At 28.7% G+C, this 24,738-nt stretch overlaps 1 protein-coding gene across 1 annotated transcript in view; it reads right to left on the bottom strand.

The window, feature by feature from the left end:
* Positions 1-24,738, bottom strand: part of path (pathetic) — a 63,516-nt gene that overhangs the window by 23,044 nt on the left and 15,734 nt on the right. Inside the window, exon 2 of the mRNA XM_065504710.1 lies at positions 15,490-15,531. The gene's annotated coding sequence lies outside the window, so the exon portion shown is untranslated. The remainder of the gene's footprint in view (positions 1-15,489; positions 15,532-24,738) is intronic.

Below are 24,738 nucleotides of genomic sequence, written 5' to 3'. Positions count from 1 at the left end.
GGTGAAAAAAAAAATTCGGGTTGGTCCAACGTACTATAGCCTATCGTTGCAAAGGTCTTTGAAATATCAATCATTAGATATCCATATTGTCTATATTAATGACTTTTTAATCCAGATATAGGTCAAAAATAGGCCAAAAATCGAGGTTATTCCTTATATCTCAGCCATTTGTGGACCGATTTCGTCTATTTTAAATAGCAACCGAGCCGGAAGAATTCCCCAAATATTGATGTATTAATCATGTAAGTTATTTGGGGAAAGTTGATTTCAACTTTGCGATTTTGGATTTTTAAGTTGCTTTGCAACTCTTGCTATCCAGAAAATAGATTAGTCAGTCCGCGATAAATCTTTAATGCTCTTTCCGTATCTGAATTTGATTTTGTAAAAACATGCCACTTATGGTGAAGGGTATAAAAATGCCAGCGTTAAAACAGCTCTTAAGGAAAAACTCTTTAATATTCAGGGCTATTCCTGTTCTCATTTTCACCATTCACCGTATTTTTGGAAGCATAATTACAATAATATTTATATTAAATAAAGTTTCTAAAATTATATAATTAAGGTTAAAAAATTACGTGTAATCATTTATAATTAGAAATGCTGAGGAAATTACATAATAATGTTGTAATTATGCTTCCAAAAATACGGTGAATGGTGAAAGTGAGCACAGGAATAGCCCTGAATATAAAATAAATTATTCTAATTTAAGTAATTTATTTTCACAAGGCAAGCAAGCTTTAATAATTCTTGTCAAAATATTTTACAAACACACATGTTCAATTAATTGTTTGTTTGTTTGTTTTAATTAATTTAATAAACTTTTACAAATTGTGTAGACATTTAAAAGTCTCCAAAGTTGAATGGCATAAATGAAAACAATACGCGAGTATTTTAATTAAATACCGAGACAATTTATGATGAAAAATTGATTTTGTGTTTGGTTTTTTTTTTGTTGATTTGAAGATCATGACACTACGTTTGAGACTAAAACATTTTAATTAACAAATTTAACGAAATCAATCGATACAAAAAACAAAAACTATTTAATGAATGGCGACATGGTAACAACTAAAATTAAATTACGAAAGAATAAAAACAACAAAGTCTAAAAATATTTTGTTAAATGTTTCATAAAGTAGATATTTGAAAATCACCATAAAAAATAATTGAAAACACGAGTGTAACGAACGAACGAAACATTAAACGAAAAGAGAACAACTTTGGCATGATTTCAATTACAAAACAAACAAAAAAAATACACAAATTATTCAAATACAAAATTTAAACTACCAACAAATTAGTCACTTTCAAAAAATCTTAAAAAAGAACAATTTATTTTCTCTTTTGGTGGCTTTTTTGTTTAAATTTGGGACAACCAAAATTAGACATACGAGTACAAAATTCATTAAATCATAAAAACGTGATCATCATTTCTAAATTTTCGCGCCCAAAAACATGTGGTTTTTTATTATTCTTTCTTTTTGATTATTCACTGGCATTCAAATATAAATTCATATGTATTTTATTTCTAATAATAATTTTGTTGGTATTTTTTGTGTTATTAAATATTCTTTTCAAGGTTGCTGGAATATGAATATTTGTCTATTTCATGACTATTTCAAATAATATTTACAGTAATCACTCAAGTGCTTTTAAACAACGATATTGATTTATTGCAGAAAAATATGTGACAGCTATGTATGTCGTACACATAGTTTGTTTACAATTGTTAATAATTTCAGCCATAGATAAATACACATAGATCGGAAACTCTCCTGTCAAACACCTAACTCAGTTGTCAAAACCCTAAGTGGTGAGAATGTATTAATAAAAGAATATATGTGAAAACAAAAACCACACTCGTATGTGTAATGATTTTGAGTAATTTTTATATGAGTTTTTTCTAGTTTCCGCTCTATGTGAATTTCTCTATGCTTTCAGCATTGTTTAATATTGTTACGTTTTAACCTTTTCAAAACGTTGGTTTATTTCCTTTAAATAAACCGGATACTTTTGATTGCAAATAAAAGCCGTCTAGAGGTGTAAAAATTGTAACAACTCTTTATTTACTTAAAATGTACAACAACAGAATTAAATAGTCATTCAATGTTTTTTAATACACGTTTATAAATTCTCAGAAATACAGACACACTTTATAATGTACACGAATTCACTTGAAAAATACAGCACACTTTAAGGCACTCAGTTGAGGTTTATTCGAATAGCGTCTCTGATAAACTCACTAACGACTGCAACCTCCGCCACTATTTATAGCACTGCCATCTGCACTCTAGATTGCTCTTTAATTGTCCAGAGCTTTCTAATACATACGCCATGTTCTCACAATGTTCTTTAACTGAATATTCGAATTCGAATATACGGTCGCAGCAAACAGCGTTGCCATACTTACGATCAATGGTCAACTGAAAGCTTTTATTCAATGTTAATAATGCCCACAGATATGTTACAGTTTGCTATTAGAGCACTGCTATTTGAAACGATTTTAAATCAGCCGTTAAAATCGTTATATTTGAATTCAAGTACAATTTCGTAACAATATACATAAATATAGTCGTACTGTAGTAAACATACTTTATTGAAAAAAATATTTTCTTCATATTTTAGTCTTTATTAGTAAAATATTTATATAAACTTAAATTTAATAATATTGTACTAAAAATTCCTTTGTAAAATAGTCTCAAGGTCTGACAGTAGCCATTTGACAGCTGTAGGGAGGGACTCATGAGATCAAAGTTCTCTATTTATTTATAACAAATAAAAGTGTTTTTTTTTCGTTTATTATTTTTCTTCAATAAGTCTGTGTCATTTGTACAACATAATTTGACTAAATACATTATTAATAAACATATGTACATATATTTTTTTTTCTAAAAATAATGATTTGGCTTTTGGTCAAGAGTTTACTAAATTATTCAAGGACATTTGCCAATATGAAGACAAGGGGCAAAGTTCTCTGGTTCCTCCCACAATGCTCATGTTTTTAAAATACATTTATTTTCAATTTCTTGCAATATTCGAACAAATAATTTCAATAACATTAAGGTGTTCACACACAGTTTCACATATTTACAATGGAAAATTAAAAAAAAATTGTTGCGCAGAAAAATCAAAAAAAAAAATATTTATTTGTAACAAATACATTTTAATCCTCCTTCGGCGGTTAGTATTGAAACGCTGCCGAAGTAAAATAAATAATAAAAAGTATATTGAATAATACATCTACTCGCCACCAGAGGCGCTGCAATACAGTGCAAAGGACTATAGACCGATCAGTATATCATAATTTATTTCTTAAGACTCAGAGAATAGTTGATGAAAAAAATGCAACAAAACCGGTGGAGATAACACTTTCTGATCTAATGACAAAAAGAGACATCTTTGCATTATGGAGAACATACAGTCAGTGACACTTTCCCTGGATATAGGTGTTTTTATGAATATAAAGCCTGAAGCAACTACAAAAAGTACTCAGCTATTCTGGTAGCGATCAAATAGTTAAAGAGTGTATTATAAATTTACATACGCAAATTCATGCTGAAATGGGTGAAACTGTCATTGATGCCATTGCAACTTGGGTACATCTAGAGGTCCAAAATATTTCTAAAAAATAGTGGTAGTCATATTTTTAGCATATATCGTAACCATTTATGGACCGATTTTTCTGATTTTAAAAACCAAAATTTCCATGTTCCGAATGGTTTCAATTACAATTTTAATTCTGATTTTAACATGACAGCGTTTTTTTTAAATTTTTGTTGTAAACATTTTAAAAATTGGGTTTTCCCATCTAAAAATCTGGAAACCGTATAATTATACCCTACACCACCATAGTGGGGAGGGTATTATGCGTTTGCGCAGATGTGTGTAACGCCCAAAAATATTAGTATAACACCCACATTAAAGTATACCGATCGACTTAGAATCACTTTCTGAGTCGATTAAACGATGTCCGTCCGTCCGTCTGGTCAGCTGGCTGTCCATGCAAACCTTGTGCGCAGAGTACAGGTCGCAATTTTGAAGATATTTCAATGAAATTTGGTACATATTATTTTTTCGTCCCAAGGACCAAGCCTATTGAAACTGGCTGAAATCGGTTCATTATTTCACCTAGCCCCCATACAAATGTCCTCCCGAAATTGGACTTTATCGGTCATAAATGTTTAATTTATATATGTATCTCCACAAATTCCGCTCCAAATAAGTTTTATATACACAAAATTCATGTCACCAAATTTTGTTACGATCGGTCCATAATTAGTCGTAGCTCCCATATAGACCCGCTTCCGAAAATCACTTTAACGTTCATAAATCGCTTAAAAACTTTGGTATACACACAAAATTCAACACAGTTAACTTTAATATAGACATAAATCATACGACCTAATTTCATGGTGATCGGTCAATAATTGGTCATAGCCCCCATATAAGGCCCACTTCCGAAAATCACTCAAAAATATACATTATTGAAATTTTAAAAGAAAAATGTTTTTGCTCTTTTACTTAGTGTAGGGTATTATATAGTCGGGCTTGCCCGATCATACTTTCTTACTTGTTTTTACATTATAATGGGATAAAAAGTCGACTTTTCACAAATAGCTAAAGTCAAAAAGTCGACTATATAAAAATTTAAAAAAGTCGAAAGGTCGACTTTTAAAAATCCTGTATATTGTACATTATAGGATAGCAAATCCAACGGTATATAATTGGGGAATTCAAACAGTCTCCTATTAGGTCGTATTGTCATAATGCCATAAAATATTTTTTTAGTTTAAATAAATTTTTGTTTAATTTAATATTTTAAAAAATGTTGACATTTGCGTCTTGCAAAAATATATATCTTCAAGACATCATATTTTATTTTAACAACTACCCTAAAGATGTATAGATTTAAAAGCTAGTATTCCATAAGTTGTAAGTTTTTCAACACAACTGTAAAAATACATCACAAATTGACATACCAATTAAATACATACTATACATTAAAATATTCTTAAAATAGCTACAAATATTTCAATGTATTTCACACAAAATGTATCTTCTTCATTGACAAGTGAAAAAAACCAACATTTTTAAAATAAAAAATCATTCTAGGTAAAAGTTCACATGTAGCAAAAAAGTAAGAGTGTTATATTCGGCTGTAGCGAATCAAGTATACCCGACATCAATGTGTGACAATATATAGGAGTTATATGAGTAGTAGGGTCAATTATGGACCGATCTTCACAAAAGATGGTAGAAAGATTTAGGTTCATATAAAACATGTTTATATACAATTCTATCACGATATTAATTATGCAGTATAATTTCAGAGTACTTATACATAATTTGTGCAACATTTTATCAAAATTGCCGTATAATCAAAATATTTAAGTCTGATCAAACAGTATTCGGGGGACATTTGTATGCGGCCTAGATGAAATCATGGACCGATATTGTCCATTTTCAATACCAAAACTTATCAACAGGCAGTATTTGTGGAACATTTCTGGCAGCTAGCTAATTTTGTTTGGGTCCTATCGTGATTTCAACAGACAGGAAGAAAGACAGACGGACGGTCTTATCTAGATCTTAGAATCTTATTAGGACCCAGAATATATATACTAATGTGGGTCTGCGACAAATATTTTGATGTATTACAAACGGAATGACAAAATCAATATACCTCCCATCTTTTTTTAATGTTGGGTATAAAAAGCTGATGCAATAAATTTTAACAATTTCTTAAAAAAGAAATACATACCGAAATACAAAAACAAAATGTGCTAGACATAGATATAAAAGCGATTTCTAAAAGATACACTCACACACATCAACATGCATTCGAATTTAAAACAAAATTAAATCGTGAGCAAAAACAAATGTATTTGTCTGTCTTCTAGGTTAAATATTTTGAAAACCCCGCCAGAAAAATAAAAAGAGTAAAGTCATGCCTACGTATGCCAAAAAAAAGGTAAATTTAACCAACAATATCTAACGTAATGAATTGCGTGTATCTATAGTTTAAAATAAAATTAACAACAAAAAAAACTGATTAACAAAAACAATATGACTTTTAGTATCTTCTAATGTAACCAAAAAAAAAATAACAAAAATTCTACACGTAATTTTTATTATCAGAATTTTATTTTTATCATTGAGACAGACAACTCAAATATTTGTAGATTACATTCTTAAGTTTTACAAATTTGCACACTTTTACTAAAAAAAAAAAATACTTGCATATTACATTCAATTGGACCCAGTGTGTGCGATATGAATTGCCAGAAATCGTTTTCGATTATTTATATTGTGCCAAAAATCTATTTATTTTTAAGACAATGCCGTTCGCCGCCAACTCACTAGGTGAAGGTTCTTTGTATTTATTTTAAAAATTTACGATTAATTCGTATAGTATGTGAAATTTAGTTTTTTTTTATATTGATCATTAAACTTAGAACATTGGTACCTTCAAACTACATATTAGATAATATTAACATTTAATCTAAATTGATTTCATTTTCTGAATATGTAGTGTTAATTTAAGAAATTTCGTCATTTTCTATAATTACAGGAAATTTAAATTACCAAGCAGTAAAAAGCACAACGAACTATGCGACATTATGTCGCTAGAAAAGAATTTTACTATAAATAATCTTTTGATAATTTTTTGCCATTTTCAAATAGCATTAATTTTCTATAGAAAATGTGTTGCTCTTTCCAAATAGCATTTATTTTCTTTATAAAATAGCAACATTTTCTATAGAAAATATCTTGCTATTTATAAATAGCATACATTTTCTGTGGAAAATATATATTGCTATTTCTAAATAGCATACATTTTCTGTGGAAAATATCTTGCTATTTCTTAATAGCATACATTTTCTATGGAAAATGTATTGCTATTTCTTGATAGCATACATATAGAAAATGTCTTGCTATTTCTTGATAGCATACATATAGAAAATGTCTTGCTATTTATAGAAAATATCTTGCTATTTATAAATAGCATTAATTTTCTATGAAAAATATCTTGCTATTTATAAATAGCATACAATGTCTTGCTATTTATAGAAAATGTCTTGCTATTTCTAAATAGCATACATTTTCTATGGAAAATATCTTGCTATTTCTAAATAGCATACATTTTCTATGGAAAATATCTTGCTATTTCTAAATAGCATACACTTTCTATGGAAAATATCTTAATATTTATAAATAGCATATATTTTCTATAGAAAATATCTTGCTATTTCTAAATAGCATACATTTTTTATAGAAAATATCTTGCTATTTCTAAATAGTATACATTTTCTATGGAAAATGTGTTGCTATTTCTAAATAGCATACATTTTCTGAGGAAAATGTGTTGCTATTTCTAAATAGCATACATTTTCTATGGAAAATGTGTTGCTATTTAGAAATAGCATACATTTTCTATGGAAAATGTGTTGCTATTTCTAAATAGCATACATTTTATATGGAAAATGTCTTGCTATTTCTAAATAGCATACATTTTCTATGGAAAATGTCTTGCTATTTCTAAATAGCATACATTTTCTATGGAAAATGTCTTGCTATTTCTTAATAACATACATTTTCTATGGAAAATATCTTGCTATTTCTAAATAGCATACATTTTCTATGGAAAATATCCTGCTATTCATAAATAGCATACATTTTGTATAGAAAATGTATTGCTATTTCTTAATAGCATACATTTTCTATAGAAAATATCTTGCTATTTCTAAATAGCATACATTTTCTATGAAAAATGTATTGCTATTTCTTAATAGCATACATTTTCTATAGAAAATATCTTGCTATTTATAAATAGCATATATTTTCTATGTAAAATATCTTGCTATTTTGAAATAGCATACATTTTCTATGGAAAATATCTTGATGTTTATAAATAGCATACATTTTCTATGGAAAATGTCTTGCTATTTATAATACATTTTATTTATAAATAGCAATATATTTTCCATAGAAAATGTATGCTATTTATAAATAGTTTTCTGTATATTTCCAAATAATATTAATTTTCTTTTTCTTTTCCCTTGTAAAGAAAATATGTTGCTTCACAATTGTATAATGCAGATTTGAATTTCATTCATAAAATATTTCTTCATTTTACGATTGGTTATACCATAGTGATGAATATTGTTTTGTTTACATTTGAGAGATAAGATTAACTCAAGAAGTTGAAGTTCATATAATAATAAACCAATGACAGGTAGTAAGTAGTTAGTTTATAAATAATACGTATTTACGATTTTAAAATTATATGATACTCGTCTAATCTTGTTTAATAAAAAATTATAAACACAATTATAAATGAATTAAAAAGTAATAATAAATGAAAGGGATATTAATAATAATGCCATCAAATACTGATTAACTTTTTACTATGATTTGATAGAATAAAAAAAATTTACAACAAATAATATAATAATAGCTTTCATCAAGTAAGTAATTAATTAATTACTTGTACTGTCTTTAATATTTCTAGTAATACATCAGTACTAGGGTTCATACTTGGAAACACTTTTCTAGGTATTTTCTAGGGGGTAACACATAGAAATATTTGTCGTAGACTCACAAATTGTATATAATCTGGGTCCTTATAAAATTCTAAGTCCGTCTGATTTATGGCCGATGAGTTTGGATATATCAAATTAAAATCTTTTAAATATTTGTCATTACAACTTTAATCTTACAACTTTTATCGTTAATATTAAGGCAAACTGCAATTTAGCTTTTAAACATAGTAACTTGCTGAAAAACGTGTATAAATAATGCCAATGTCGGTATTTCCGAAATACCTAAAAGTAAATGAATTTCTTAATAATTAAAATGTTGTAGTTATTGTTTGTTTTGGTTTTTTTTATTGTGGTAAAAATTCTTGTTAAAAAAGTAAATTTTTCTCTAGAATTATTTTGATTTTTTGATAAACTAAAGAAAAAAATAACACGTAACAAAATCTGTGCCCGTATGGAAGAATAGTGTAAGTCGAAAAAAGAAATTTTTAAATATTCTTAATTTTGTGTACAAAATTTTTATTGTTTCTTACAAAAAAATCTGTAACTTAATATATTGGTAATAAATAAGTTTTGAAAAAAGTATTTGGTAAATAGAGAAGATTTGACACATTTTCTATTTCAGAACTTTTTCGTTATCAATTCTCCCTTATGACGACTTAAGCTACTCTTCCATATGACCACAGAAATAATGTGGCGTTGGCATTGATAAAAAGTAATTTCATAATTTCAATGCATTTGTTTGTTTAATACTCACATGTAACTAATTTGAAACTTAAAAATAAATATACTATATTTATTTAAAGATAAATAAATAAATATAAACTTTGAAATAAATTGTAGATGATAATAAAAATGTTTACAATTTTAAAGCATGAATGATTTATGAATACTTAAGTATTCAGGCGAAAGATCTTTTTATAAACAGGAATGACTTAAGAATATATTTAATTGAGTACAAATGAAATTCTTTTAAAGCGTGGGCAAATTTAAGATTCTGAAATGTCAACAATGACAGCTATCATCCTTTGACATATTTATATATTACAATGAGCGCTACACTCATAGAATAAAAAAAGTATTCAAAAAGCTAAGTGTGCTGTGTGTGTAAGAAACCTAAGTCCTTAGCTCCACCGTGCGTAATTTATTCGCTAAATTCGAGGTTCACGGTAGGGTAGGGTTACAAATGGAATGACAAAGTCAATATATCATCCACCTTTATAGTATACTAGTTAAAACTCGGTGTGCTTCGCTACCTGTATCTTAATGAAATAAAAAGTTTAGAGTTAAAAAATGTATGTAAAATGAGAGAGCTAGTCGGACAAAGTTTAAATAATCTCATAATTATGGTAACTCACCCCCTGTACCGATCCCTCCCATTTTTTGGTTGAAATTCATGCAATGATACGAAATTGATTCATATAAAATTTAAGACTCGAAAATGGTTCGAGCACAACCAAATAAATAGGTTTGAAATAATCGAGTTATCATAAGCTGAAAAATGTTCCAGCACTACCGCTTCTACGTCAGTGATAAAATATATTAACATATTGTTTTCACAACAATACAAAGTCTAAACTTATATGAAATTAAATATTTAAACAATGAAATAACTTTTGTTATTGTTATTTAACAAATATTTGTTAGTTTTTTTAATTATTTGTATAAGAAAAAAATATGTTATCATAAAACAGTCTTAACTGCAGTATTCAAAACCGCTAAACAATTTATTTAATGACGCCGTCAAATAAGAATATAAGGAGACTTTGATTTTCTTGCAGTGATGCCAATATTAACAAATACAATAAATAATAACAATACGAATTTCATATTTTGATTATTTTCATTAAATATTGTTAAACAAATATGAATTCCTTTATTTGTTTAAATACATAATTAAAGAAATAATTAATTGTATTTAAAATGTTGTTATTTTATGTCATATATCCCCATCCTTAAAAATAGATGGGGGTATATTGATTTTGTCATTCCATTTGTAACACATCAAAATATTTATCGCAGACCCACAAAAGTATATATGTATACATATTCTGGGTCCTTATTGAAATTCTAAGATGATCTAGCTATGTCTGTCCGTCTGTCTCTCTGTCTGTTGAAAACACGATAGGAGGCAAACGAAAGGATCGTGATGTCTGAAATACTCTCTGGTGGACATACAAATTCCCTCCCGGAATACAGTTTGAGCAGTTATAAATATGTTGATTATGCAATCCTTATAAAATGTTGCACAAATTAGTTCAAGTGTTCTCAAATTAAACTGCAAAGTATTGCGAAAATGGGGAAACATTTCTCCCTAGTTCCCATACAAGGTCCCCCTCAGAAAATGACTTGAACATTCATAATTGTCTTATAAGAAATAAAATCGTGATGAAATTGGAAATGAACAAGTTTTATATGCACCTAAATCTTTCTACCAACTTTTGTAAGGATCGGTCCATAATTGAAACCATATTGACCCCCATATATCAGAAAAATATTTATGTATATCCACATATTGGAGAGGGGATATACAAGATTCAGCACAGCTGAATACACAATCTTACTTGTTAAATTTTATTATGATCTTGTGTCGTCTATTTACAGAATTTAATTTTTTTCTTGCAAATTTTAAAATATTTTGTTGTTATAATAAAACAAATGTATAGAAATTCTCAAGCATATAAATATCACCCTTGAAATTTATAAATAAGTACATACATATGTACATATGTACATTAGAGTGACAGCCGATTTTTTTTTTTTAGATTTCAAAAAGTGCCGGGTGGAATATTGTGACACTAGGCCTAAATGTTAAGTGCTGAAAATTTGAGCCAAATCGGGCAACGATTTCTGGACGCGCATCGAGGTCAAAGTTCAGATATATGCAAAATTATACTATTTATATGGGATAAATAGGTGAAACTCGTTAAATTTCTGCATTGTTTTCTAGAAATGTATAGATTTATTTATATTAATGAATATTACATTAAAAAATTTTTTTTGGAAGTTAACCCTGCATCTCCTTTGGGTCAAAATGACCCAAAAACTGTATTATCGCCAAAATTCGGAAAAAATGCAAATTTTTCAGATATTTTAAAAATTTTGCTACTAAATAAATACTTTTGCAATTGAATGCAAAAGAATCGAAATGTGTACGTAATTATCGTTGTAATGAGATATAAGTGACAAAATTTGGTTAAAAAATGTTAAAGTTATTACAAATTCGCCAGACCATTACCGTGTTTCAGGCCACTTGAACAAAAAATTTAGGAAAAAAAATTAATATATTTCGAGAAAAATTAAAATAAAAGCTCATTTTTACTTAAAATATGTCCATATTTACTTGTATATAAGTTTTTGTCTTCGTAGGATACCGTTAACCTATTCGCAGGTATGGCCAAAAAAAATAATTTTTTTTAACGGCTGTTTCAAAACTCCATTTTCAAATTTTTAAAAATTTTGTTAAACAAATTTCAGATTTTTTCGATCATCACATTGGGGTTTATTGAGATCAAAATAGGGAATAAAAATATGAAAAAATTATGTCAATACCTCTTACAGTTTTTCCGTACCTGCGATTGAAATTTTGCGTTTTTCAAGAAAAACTAATTTTTTGTCCATATTTAGGCGAATGAGTCCAATTTCCTTACTGTTATAAATTTTAAGTAAAACCTATTCATAATATTATAGTCCTTATAATTTTAAATATGTTCTGAAAGTTTTACTAAAATCGGAAAACGATTACCTTTGAATCGTGAAGGTCGAAGGTCAAATTTTTCAATATTTGGAATTTCTAATGAAAAGATAGCGAAATGTTACATATTTTTGGGCCGATTTTCATGAAACTTGAGGAAAATATAACATAAAGTCCAGAATTTAAAATAACAGCACAAAAATGGAAATTAACCCTTAGCAGCACTTGGGGTCCAAATTATTCTCAACTTTTAAAATCAAGAAAAACACAACCATTTTGACCCCAAGTCCTCTTAAAGGTTAAAATTCATTTTTGCACTGTTGTTGTAAATGCTAGACCCCAATATATATTTTCCTCAAGTTTCATGAAAATCGGCCCAAAAATATGTAACATTTCGCTATCTTTTCATTAGAAATTCCAAATATTGAAAAATTTGACCTTTGACCTTCACGATTCAAAGGTTATCGTTTTCCGATTTCAGTAAAACTTTCAGAACATATTTAAAATTACAAGGACTATAATATTATGAATAGGTTTTACTTAAAATTTATAACAGTAAGGAAATTGGACTCATTCGCCTAAATATGGACAAAAAATTAGTTTTTCTTGAAAAACGCAAAATTTCAATCGCAGGTACGGAAAAACTGTAAGAGGTATTACATAATTTTTTCATATTTTTATTCCCTATTTTGATCTCAATAAACCCCAATGTGATGATCGAAAAAATCTGAAATTTGTTTAACAAAATTTTTAAAAATTTGAAAATGGAGTTTTGAAACAGCCGTTAAAAAAAATTATTTTTTTTGGCCATACCTGCGAATAGGTTAACGGTATCCTACGAAGACAAAAACTTATATACAAGTAAATATGGACATATTTTAAGTAAAAATGAGCTTTTATTTTAATTTTTCTCGAAATATCTAAATTTTGTTTCTAAATTTTTTGTTCAATTGGCCTGAAACACGGTAATGGTCTGGCGAATTTGTAATAACTTTAACATTTTTTAATCAAATTTTGTCATTTATATTTCATTACAACGATAATTACGTACATATTTCGATTCTTTTGCATTCAATTGCAAAAGTATTTATTTAGTAGCAACATTTTTTCAAAAACTGAAAAATTTGCATTTTTCTCTAATTTTGGCGATAATACAGTATTGGGTCATTTTGAACCAAAGGAGATACAGGGTTAATTTCCAAAACTTTTTTTTTAATGTAATATTCATTAATATAAATAAATCTACATATTTCTAGAAAACAATGCAGAAAGTTAACGAGTTTCACCTATTTATTCCATATTAACAGTAAAATTTTGCATATATCTGAACTTTGACCTCGATGCGCGTCCAGAAATCGTTGCCCGATTTGGCTCAAATTTTCAGCACTTAATATTTAGGCCTAGTGTCACAATATTCCACCCGGCACTCTTCAAAATTTTAACAAAAATTTTTTTCCATACAACTGATTGTCACTCTAATGTACATATATAAATTGTTAGTAAAATTTACATTATTGAAAATCTGCCTTGTATTTGTTTACTTTTATAATAGTGTTTAATTTCAGTTAAATGACAGAAAACGAAAACATTCACGTGAATTGATATACACTAATACCCCGGTTTGCTAATTGGGACCGGTGAAACGCGACTTAAACCGAAGCACGATTTTCCATACATTTGTATTGATTTTCATTTAATTGGTTTCGAAATTTATAATTTTAGATTTTTCAATAGAAAAATACCATATTAACGACACAACTGCGAAGCTTTAACGTCGCAACTTCGAAGCCACGCAAACTGAAACAAAAACAAGTAAGAGAGCAAAAATAATTTTTTTTCCAAATTTGTTTTTTTTTTCATTTTTTGGAAAAAAAAATTTCAAATTGTTATTTAAAATTTTTTAAATTTAAAAGTTTTTTTTTAAATTTAAATTTTTTTTTTGGTGAAAAAAAATTCGGGTTAACAAATATATTCCGATTGGACCCATTGTAGGTCCAACTTACTATGGTCTTATATAAGACGTTGTAAAGGTCTTTGAAATATCTATCATTAGATATGCACATTTTCTATATTAATGACTTAGTAATCCAGATATATGTAGGTCAAAAATCGAGGTTGTCCTGGTTTTTTCCTCATATCTCAGCCATTTGTGGACCGATTTTGCAGATTTTAAATATGAAACTTCTCGAAAGCATGTCTGAGATAATTATTGAAGATTTGGACCCCCAAAATATCTGAGGTCTTCAGAAAATTGATTTCAACAGACAGACGGACATGGCTTAATCGACTCCGCTATCAATAAGGATCCAGAATATATGTACTTTATAGGGTCGGAAAATTATATTGTGGAAATTACAAACGGAATGACAAACTTATATGTATATACCCTTCTTACGAAGGTGAAGGGTATAACAATGCAATTTAGAAATCACAGAAATTCTAAAAAGGCGCAATTTCGAAACGACGTAAACCGGGGTATTGGTGTTTATATTTGTGAATATTTATATTAAAACTACAGGTGTAAATAAATATTGTATTAAATTGTAGAATATATGTACATTAGCAGAACGCCAATTTTCAAATTCAGTTTGTAATTTGCCTGCTGATTATTTTAGCTGAGTGTTTGGGTTAAATGTCAGCGGGACTAAGAGATCAGATTGTAAATAGTACTAACTGCATTTGAAAGATGGTAGACAGACCTTTTAAAATGCATAATAATGAATGATCAGCTTTTTTTGTCTGCATTTCCTTTTTAGCAGTTAATATGCAAAGGCCTTACCCCAATTTAACCACGTGCTTTAAATATAAACAAATAATACGCATATGTTTTTAAATTTCTAAAACGCATTTGAATCATATGTATTGAATTTTAATTTCATTCATTTTTTTGTTTTGTTTTTGGATTGGCTGGATGGTCCGTGTGAAAATACGAGTGCTGTTGAATAATTACATTTAAAATTTTCACATAAGTTATCAGTATAGTTCAACCAACCTTATATGGAATATTAAATCAAATCATTATTAAAATATTTGCCTTAGATTTCCTGTTCTAATTTGCATTAAACACGTTTTCTACAACAATTGTTTAATTTCACAATTTACGAATCATTTTTAAGAAATGTTTACATATGTATATGAGTAATGAATGAATAAATAAATATTTATTTATTACAAACAAATAGCTTTAGAAATAAATTGGCATTGATAAGACAAATTTGTTTAAACATATGCAAAAATTTTGACATTGACACTTACACATATAGAGATATCCGTTTATCAACGATTTCGAGAGTTTATCTGTAAGAAAACAAAAGGTATTATTACAATAATTTCATTTGAATTATTATTTAAAAAAAGAAAAAATTGCATTAAATTTAACCATATGACAATTGTGAGGTTAGTTATGACACTTTAAAATTTTTTACGCTAAAGTGTGATTAAGTTAAATGTTTTGACATTTCACATACATCCATATTTTGTATTTACCTAGTTAATGTCAATTTTCACAGTTAGACGTTATTCATATAACACGTTTTTTGTTGCAAAATGATTTTGCAAAATTTAGTTTAATCTTTAATTCAAGAGTTGAAAACCTAACCGCCCTGTCATCGACCATTGCTGACAAGTAATTATATTTTAATATACAAATATTCAAAAACCGCAAAGTTATGATAAACTAAATTATATAAATAAACGTCACATAAATTTGTAGTATTTTTATCATTTACTAAATATTTACGTATGTATGTATATGAATATGTTAGAAACATGTGTTTAAAACATTCATACGTACATAGTATATATGTAGCCAAACTTAAATATTTATACCCTACACCACCATAGTGGGGAGGGTATTATGCGTTTGTGCAGATGTGTGTAACGCCCAAAAATATTAGTCTAACACCCACATTAAAGTATACCGATCGACTTAGAATCACTTTTTGAGTCGATTAAACGATGTCCGTCCGGCCGTCTGGTCGGCTGGCTGGCTGTCCATGTAAACCTTGTGCGCAGAGTACTGGTCGCAATTTTGAAGATATTTCTATAAAATTTGGTACGAAGGACGAAGCATATTGAAACTGGCTGAAATCGGTCCATTATTTCATCTAGCCCCAATACAAATGTCCTCTCAAAATTGGACTTTATCGGTCAAAAATGTTTAATTTATAAATGTATCTCCACAAATTGCGCTCCAAATAAGTTTTATATATACAAAATTCATGTCACCAAATTTTGTTACGATCGGTCCATAATTAGTCATAGCTCCCATATAGACCCGCTTCCGAAAATCACTTTAACGTGCATAAATCGCTTAAAAATGTTGGTATACTCACAAAATTCAACATAGTAAACTTTCATATAGACACAAATCACACGACCTAATTTCATGGTGATCGGTCGTAGCCCCCATATAAGGCCCACTTCCGAAAATCACTCAAAAATATAAATTATTGAAATTTTAAAAGACTATGTTTTTGTTCTTTTATTTAGTGTAGGGTATTATATGGTCGGGCTTGACCGACCATACTTTCTTACTTGTTTTTTATATACATATGTATGTACATATTTCTATGTAGTGCTAAAGAAAATTGTCACAAAATGAGTCAACATTATTTGCGCGAAAATATCTCAGTTTTGTTTTCACGAGGGTTTTCAAAAGCTTTTACTTCCTTTCCTTTTTTGAGTGTACAATTTGCGCATGTTTGTAAAATTTATGTATTTTTATCGCTATATTTGCATAACTGTCCCTACAAACAACATTTTGCATTCACTTAACGTTGGCGTCAAAAATTTTACTATCGAACATAAAATTTGACAGTAATGATAAAGAGTAAACTCCACAATTAGACAATGGTTTCCACCGTTTTAATTTAATGCGAATTAAACATGGTTGGTTACCGTTACCCTCAAAATACATACATTCAGCTCGAATACCGTTACCGCTAAGCTATCGTTACCGAAATAACTGTCATTAACGTTGCCGATATCTTCAAATATGTATGTAATAATAATTTTAATTTATGAAAATCCAAGTTTTGGATTTCAATAATTGAGTTTATTGAAATCTACAGAATTAAAATTGTAATATTTAATTCGTGTACACTTTCTTAATCCTGTAAGACATACGGTAATTACCGTTATCGCTAAGCTACCGTTACCTAAATAAACAGCCATAATACATAATCCAAATAAGCGTTACAATTACTTTTTAACCGTTTCGAATGGGTAGACAACCTTGAATTTAATCTAGTCCTAAATATTAAGCAGACCAAAAAATATTCAGATATGTGATGGAAATCGATTTTGAAAACTAATTGTTTTAAAACCGGAAAAGGTTGTGATACATATCTTTTCTTAGGTTTTTTCTATTATTAAAAAATCCAATTCAATACTTTTCCATAATTTTTATGACATTTGTTGACTGGTCTGTATTTTAAAAGGAAATGTTAACCAACGAGTTAAAAAATCATACGAAATTCATCACACTCTTTCAAAACGGTTGTTTTGAAAACTCGGTTGGCACCACATTCCTAATTATAACGGATTTAATCTTTATTTGGTGTCTTGAATCAAAATATGTATTCATTTTGCTCTGTGTTGTCGATTTTTATAGTGTTTTTTATCCTTCATAATTTAAAAATGCGGAATTCATAACAGATAGCGTATCTTTTGAACATGGTTCTGGTTTGTAATAACTTCAGTAACATGCTGAAGAGTACATATCTGTCATATATTCCCACTTAGTTATTGAATATTATAGTGTAAACAACAAAGCTTTTTTTGCTTCGAAAATGTCTAATTGTACCAACAAAGCGTCATAGGCGGGAAGTTTTGATTTACTTCTTTAGTTTGAAAAAAGTGTCGCTGAAGCACTTATGGTGAATATGTTTTGCACCCAATCATTACTTGCGATGAAAAATGGATCCATTACCATAACCCGAAGCGTAGGAAATCGTACGTGAAGCCCAGCCAACCAGACGAATCGACACCGAAGCCATATATCCATGGCGCTAAGGCAATGCTCTGTATTTGGTAAGACCAAAATGGTCCTATCCATTATGACCTGCTGAACTCTTTCCAGACCTTCACAGGGAACTGGTACCGAACACATTCATTTGAAGCGACCATTGGCCGAAAAACTCCAAGAATATGCGGCCATACATGAAGCCGTAATATTCCATCATGACAACGCTCGGCCACATGTTACAAGACCTGTCAAAAACTATTTAGGAAGAAGTGGTTCTTCGTAAATAGTTCTGCCTCACCCGCTTAATAGCCCAGACCTTGCCCCGTCCGACTACTATTTTTTTCGATCGGTGAATAACGCTATCTCATCAGGGAAGGGTACCGCACACATTCATTTGAAGCGAGCATAGGCCGAAAAACTCCCAGAATATGCGGCCATACATGAAGCCGTAATATTCCATCATGACAACGCTAGGCCACATGTTGCAAGACCTGTCAAAAACTACTATTTTTTTCGATCGATGAACAACTATATCTCTGGTGAACTCTCCACTTCTGAACAGAGTATCCGAAATTAGCTTGATTCATTCTAGGCCTCAAAAGATAAGCAATTCTTTTGGTGCGGAACCCATTCTATAATTGCCAGAAAGATGGGAAAAGGTCATAGCTAACAATGGCCAATTCATATGAATAAATTTATATTGTACAAATGTTTCAAAATAAAAGCTAAAAATATGAAAAAATCCTCTATTTTTAATTTATATATCCAATAGATTAGCGTTCTAAATTATGTAGTAGGTCGGTCATATGTAGTAGATCGGTAGCCTAATGAGCCATCCTAATTTCAAATGGTTTTATGAAATAGTGTGATATTGAATTCCGTTCAGTTTTTAATTCAAATTAAGATTACTTTTCAGCATGTTTCTAAAAATAACTAGCTTCAAGTACAGCAAGAAGGCTTATATTTGTATTATTTTTTAATATCTTTAGAGCTCTGCATAAAACAGTTGCATTATTTATTTTACTTGAGAGAGTATTTTAAGTAGTGATTTTCTAAGAAATAATAAAGTGTCTGTCAATATGTAAATATGTTGAACCATTGACATGCTTAACATGATTTACAGTGATTCTTAAAGTAAGATCCATATTGTATGATATACAAAAAATATTATCAATATAAAAATAAAGATTGATGAAAAGATAATAAATTACTGAACTAAAAAGTTTACTGATCTACACGTATGTGGATTTTTTGATAGTCATGATATATTTTAGATTCCTTGAAATTAAACAAAATTCGATGTAGAAGAGATCACAGTAGCATATCTTATATTGTGTTAGCGAAGTCCTGTCAAATCGAATATCATTTCGCTGGTTATGCTTATTTCATTAAATATTTCAACTATATGAACGTACTTTTAGATTTTTTTAGAATGGAAATGTAAAAAGTACATTGTGTGTAATAGTCCATGAACAAAGTTTTGGTAACCACTGTTGATTGCGTCAAAGATAATGACGGATAAAATTCAGTCGCTACTGCTTCCTCTCTTTGAATACGATATTTGCTTATTTTTTTTAATGTGTGCTGTTGTTGGTGCCATTATTACAATACATATTTTTTTGTATTTTATTTTCATTATTACATATTACTCGTACTTATTTATTTTTAGTATTATTTGCATATTTTATTAGTATTTTGTTATTTGAGTTTTTTGTTTTGTTTTTGTATTTACGATTTTTTTGGTTTCGAGTATTTTGTTATTTTGTTATTATGTATTTGTATTCATTGATAAACCCATCATCCTCAGGGCCATTGAAATGTTCATTTCTAAGCCATTATAAAAATAAATACAACAAAAAAAAACACATAATTTTTCTATTTTGTTTCTTTCAGGTTTTGAGAAAATCAATAGAATTCATAGAAAGTGCAAATTAACACTTATAAACCTCGACATTAAAAGCAAGCTGTGCCGAATCTTATATACCCTTTACCATAATATACTTCAGAACAATAATTTTAAATAATTTTAGGTGAACAAAATTTAAAACATATTTTTTTTCTAAGGTACTACTAATTGTATTTCAGAAGTTTCTAATTGTATTTCAGAAATTTTCAATTGAATTTCCGAAATTTCCAATTATATTTCAGAATTTTCTAATTGTAGTTCAGAATTTTCCAATTGTATTTCAGAATTTTTAGTTTATACTTAAAAAGTTTCTAAGTTTCAATTTAATGAACTCGAGCCTGAATAATAATTAATAATATTAATCACAAAAAGAAAAGTTCGACATAATAACCACTAATATTAAGTTTCTAATTGTATTTCAGAATTTTCTAATTGTTTTTCAGAAAATTCTACTTGTATTTCAGAAATTTCCATTGGTATTGCTATTAGAATTTTCTGAAATACAAATGGAAATTTCTAAAATACAATTGGAATATTCTGAAATTCAATTAGAAAATTCTGAAATATAATTGGAAAATTCTGAAATGGAAAATTCTGAAATACAAATGGCAAATTCTGAAATATAATTGGAACTTTCTGAAATTCAATCGGAATTTTTTGAAATATAATTGCAAATTTCTGAAATACAATTGGAAATGGTGTAGTAAAAATAAATTTACGGAAAAAAAATGTTTTAAAAATTATTTTTTCAATTTTTTTTATTTTAAATTTAAAACACAATTTCTTTCGAAATATTTTTTTAAGGTACTAGTGAAAATAAAAACAAAAAAATGTTTTTAAAAATTATTTTTTTAATTTATTACTGAAAAAAAAATTTTTTGGTAAAAAAAAATTTGAGTTAAAAATTTTTTTCACAATTTTGACCCATTATAGGTCCGACTTAAAATTGCCTTATATACGTCGTTGCAAAGGTCTTTGAAATATCTATCATTAGATATCCATATTGTCTATATTAATGACTTAGTAATCCAGATATAGATCAATAGCTTGCCCTGGTTTTTTCCTTATATATCAGACATTTGTGGGGCGATTTTCTCGATTTCAATTAGCGGATAATTTGATGTATGACTCATGTATGTAAGCTAAGGAAAGTCGATTTCAACTAGGGATGCCAATCCCGAAATCCCGGGATTTGTGAAAAACAATCCCGGGATTTTTCGGGATTAACAAATCCCGAAAATTACGAGATTTTTTAATATTTTAGGATGAAACCTAGAAAGCTAAATTTCAGCATACTTATAATACTAATATAAAACATCTAAGAGTGGTATATTCATCTTTTATACCCACCATCAATATGTAGTTTTGGTCTTCTATGGGGACTTGAATCAGTATTTATGAATGAATGAAATTTATGTTAATATCATTATATATAAATTATTTATTAACAATAAAATATTTTCTGATATAGAGGTTATATTATTATGGACTGGCCCTCACAAGAGTTGGTAGAAAGATTAATTTTCATATGCAACTTGTTTATTCAATTTTATCACTATATTAATTATTATAAGACAACTATGAATGTTAAAGTCATTTTCTGAAGGGGACCATGTATGGGGACTAGGGACAAATGTAGCCCGGTTTCCTCAATACTTTATATATATATTAATTCAATCCATTAGTTTTTGCTTTGTTATATTTCTACTTAGTGTATTAACGAAATAAATAGTTTTTATTTTTGAACTTGATGTTTTTTGACATTTAATTAAAATCCCGAAGTCCCGAAAAATCCCGAAATCCCGAAAAATCCCGGGATCCCGAAAAATCCCGGGGTCCCGAAAAATCCCGGGATCCCGGGATTTACATTTCTAAAATCCCGAATCCCGGGATTTGTAAAACCCAGTCCCGTTTGGCATCCCTAATTTCAACATACATACGGACATGGTCATATCGACTCCGCTATCTATAACGATCCAGAATATATAGACTTTGTGAGGTCGCAAATGAAAAACGTAGAAATTACAAACGGATTGACATACTTATATATACCCTTGCCACTCATGGTGAAGGGTATAAAAACACATTCAGTTCTTTTTACTTTATTTAGTATAACCACTGTATTCAAAATTTTGCCAACGTGTACAGAATAATTAAAATTATTTAAATTATATGAAAAGTAGAGTAAGAGCCGCTAAATATTTGGTGGAAAGGGGGTGTACGTACTAAAACTACTTGTTTCAAACGTGCCAGAGATGACGTCAAAATTAAATCAAACCCTCCATCAGAATGTGCACACGTTCTGAAATTTGTATTTCTTATTAATTTCTATTGAATTATTCCGAAATCTATTTAATATTCAAACACAAATGCCAATGCATTTACCGGCTTAAAATGCGCCTTTTTTATAAATAATATAAATATTAGATTTTTTTAAAAGTTCACTTTAACAAAACTATATTTCAATACAACACATATTAAGTAGTAAAAAAAACAATTAATAGTCTATTCACGTTTTGTTGAAAGGAAATAAACTCCATTTATCTGTCTTTATGCTTAAAATGTAATGTAATTTCGATTTTAAGTCAATGACCTTAAAGTAAAATACAAAAAAACTAGCAAATAACTCTAAAATACCCCGTGACTAGGGTTTCTAATTTACTATTCGGGAATATTTCATTCCCGAACATCCTTTCATTACCATTTACTTAATACGAAATAAACTCAAACAAACCAATCACGGTTTATATCGGTTTTTCTCGGGAAGTAATAAAAAAAAATTATTTCATTCCCGGAATTTTCCGGGAAAAATAAAAAATCTTTAATTTTTCTCAAGCAGAGAGAACAGTTTTGCTCGTGAAACCCGATTTTTTGCTAATCGTATGATTCATTCGTAACGACCAACATTTTCTGCTGTGACTGAAAAAAATTACTTGGGCTGACAGCCGATTTTTTTTTATTTTTTGAAAATATTTTTTTTTTATAAAGCTATCAAATGTTTATCTTTCCTAAGGAAATTCTGCAGTTATATAGGTTTGCGGATAGCATGGATCTACCAAGACAAGCAACCAGAAACCTCCTCTCCCACTTCATAAACGGAAAAGATTCCAAATCAATCTGGATTTGAGAGATCGAAACACTTGGCGATATACTACACCATTTCCAATTGTATTTCAGAAAATTCCAGTTGAATTTCAGAAAATTCCAATTATATTTCAGAAATTTCCACTTATATTTCAGAAATTTCTAATTGTATTTCAGAATTTTTTAATTGAATTTCAGAATATTCCAATTATATTTCAGAATTTTCCACTTATATTTCAGAAATTTCCAATTGTATTTCAGAATTATCCAAATTTCCATTTGTATTTCAGAAATTTTAATTTATACTTAAAAAATTTCAAATTCTATTTGAGAAATTTCCATTTGTATAGCTGTTAGATTTTTCTGAAATACAATTGGAAAATTCTGAAATACAATTGCAAATTTCTGAAATACAATTAGAAATTTCTGAAATATAAATGGAAAATTCTGAAATATAATTGGAATATTCTGAAATTCAATTAGAAAATTCTGAAATATTATTGGAAATTTCTGAAATACAATTGGAAATGGTGTAGATTTCGCTTCGGGGTATATGCACTATTAGTCTTTTTAAGTATATTGACGATATGAAGATAGTTCTCGAAATTCTCATGAAATATTGGTCGCAGGTACCGAAGATTTAACCTTCCATCCTTACAAGTCATGGTCACAATCTTTCAATTATTAAAACTAATATTTACCCCACTTTGAAAAATAGTCAGCCAAGTAATTCAGCCTTATCGTGTAAGCGTTTTACGTCATCGCTTTACATGACAAGGCTGATTATTGGTAATTGTCCTCTCCATGGAGCCCGAAGAGACAAAGATTTAAAGAAAGATTTTTTAAATAAATCACTTTGTTTTTCGTTGTGCTAGATTTTTTAGAACTTTTTCATCATTTCAGAACAAAACTAAACAGATAATTTTCGAGCAATGCCTTCTTGCAAGCAAATGTTTTTGGTGGAATGAATACTTAAGAAAACCATGTGGAATTTATTTTTGGAATACACTAATGAATGGACAGATCACTAAGCGAATTGAGGGAAAATTTAGAAAGACAATGAAAAACACAAAACAAAAATATGCAGACAGACGTATTTATATCGTCACATAAATACTACTCAAGAGTATTTGCCTGTTCATTACGAGGGCCAAGCCCACAGAAGGCGTGGGTGTTCAAATTTATCAAAAGTTTTTTAAAATCACGTCAGACCAACATAATATTTACTTATGTAGGTATGTATGTCTCTTCAGTTTTTACGACAAATTTTAAACGTTTGTGGTATTTTATTTGTCCCAAAAATAAGCATGTTTCTGGGCATAGAATAGAAGAAAAGAGAAGCTACAATAACAAAATAGATTCTGATAAATTAGATATTTTGACAACTGTTTTACTTACTTATACCATCAGTTTTGCCTAAGTGTCTCGAACTACTGATTTTGCATATCATTGGGGTCATTCGCGGTTATTTTAACAAGGGATGTCAAGTGACCCTATATAAAATTCGAACATTAAACTCCGAAAAAGGACAACTACTTTCTATAGA

This window comes from Calliphora vicina, chromosome 3 (genome assembly GCF_958450345.1).
Source record: "Calliphora vicina chromosome 3, idCalVici1.1, whole genome shotgun sequence".
NCBI lineage: Eukaryota > Metazoa > Arthropoda > Insecta > Diptera > Calliphoridae > Calliphora > Calliphora vicina.
Note: the sequence above shows the minus strand (reverse complement) of the source record. Positions and strands in the feature narration are given on the sequence as shown.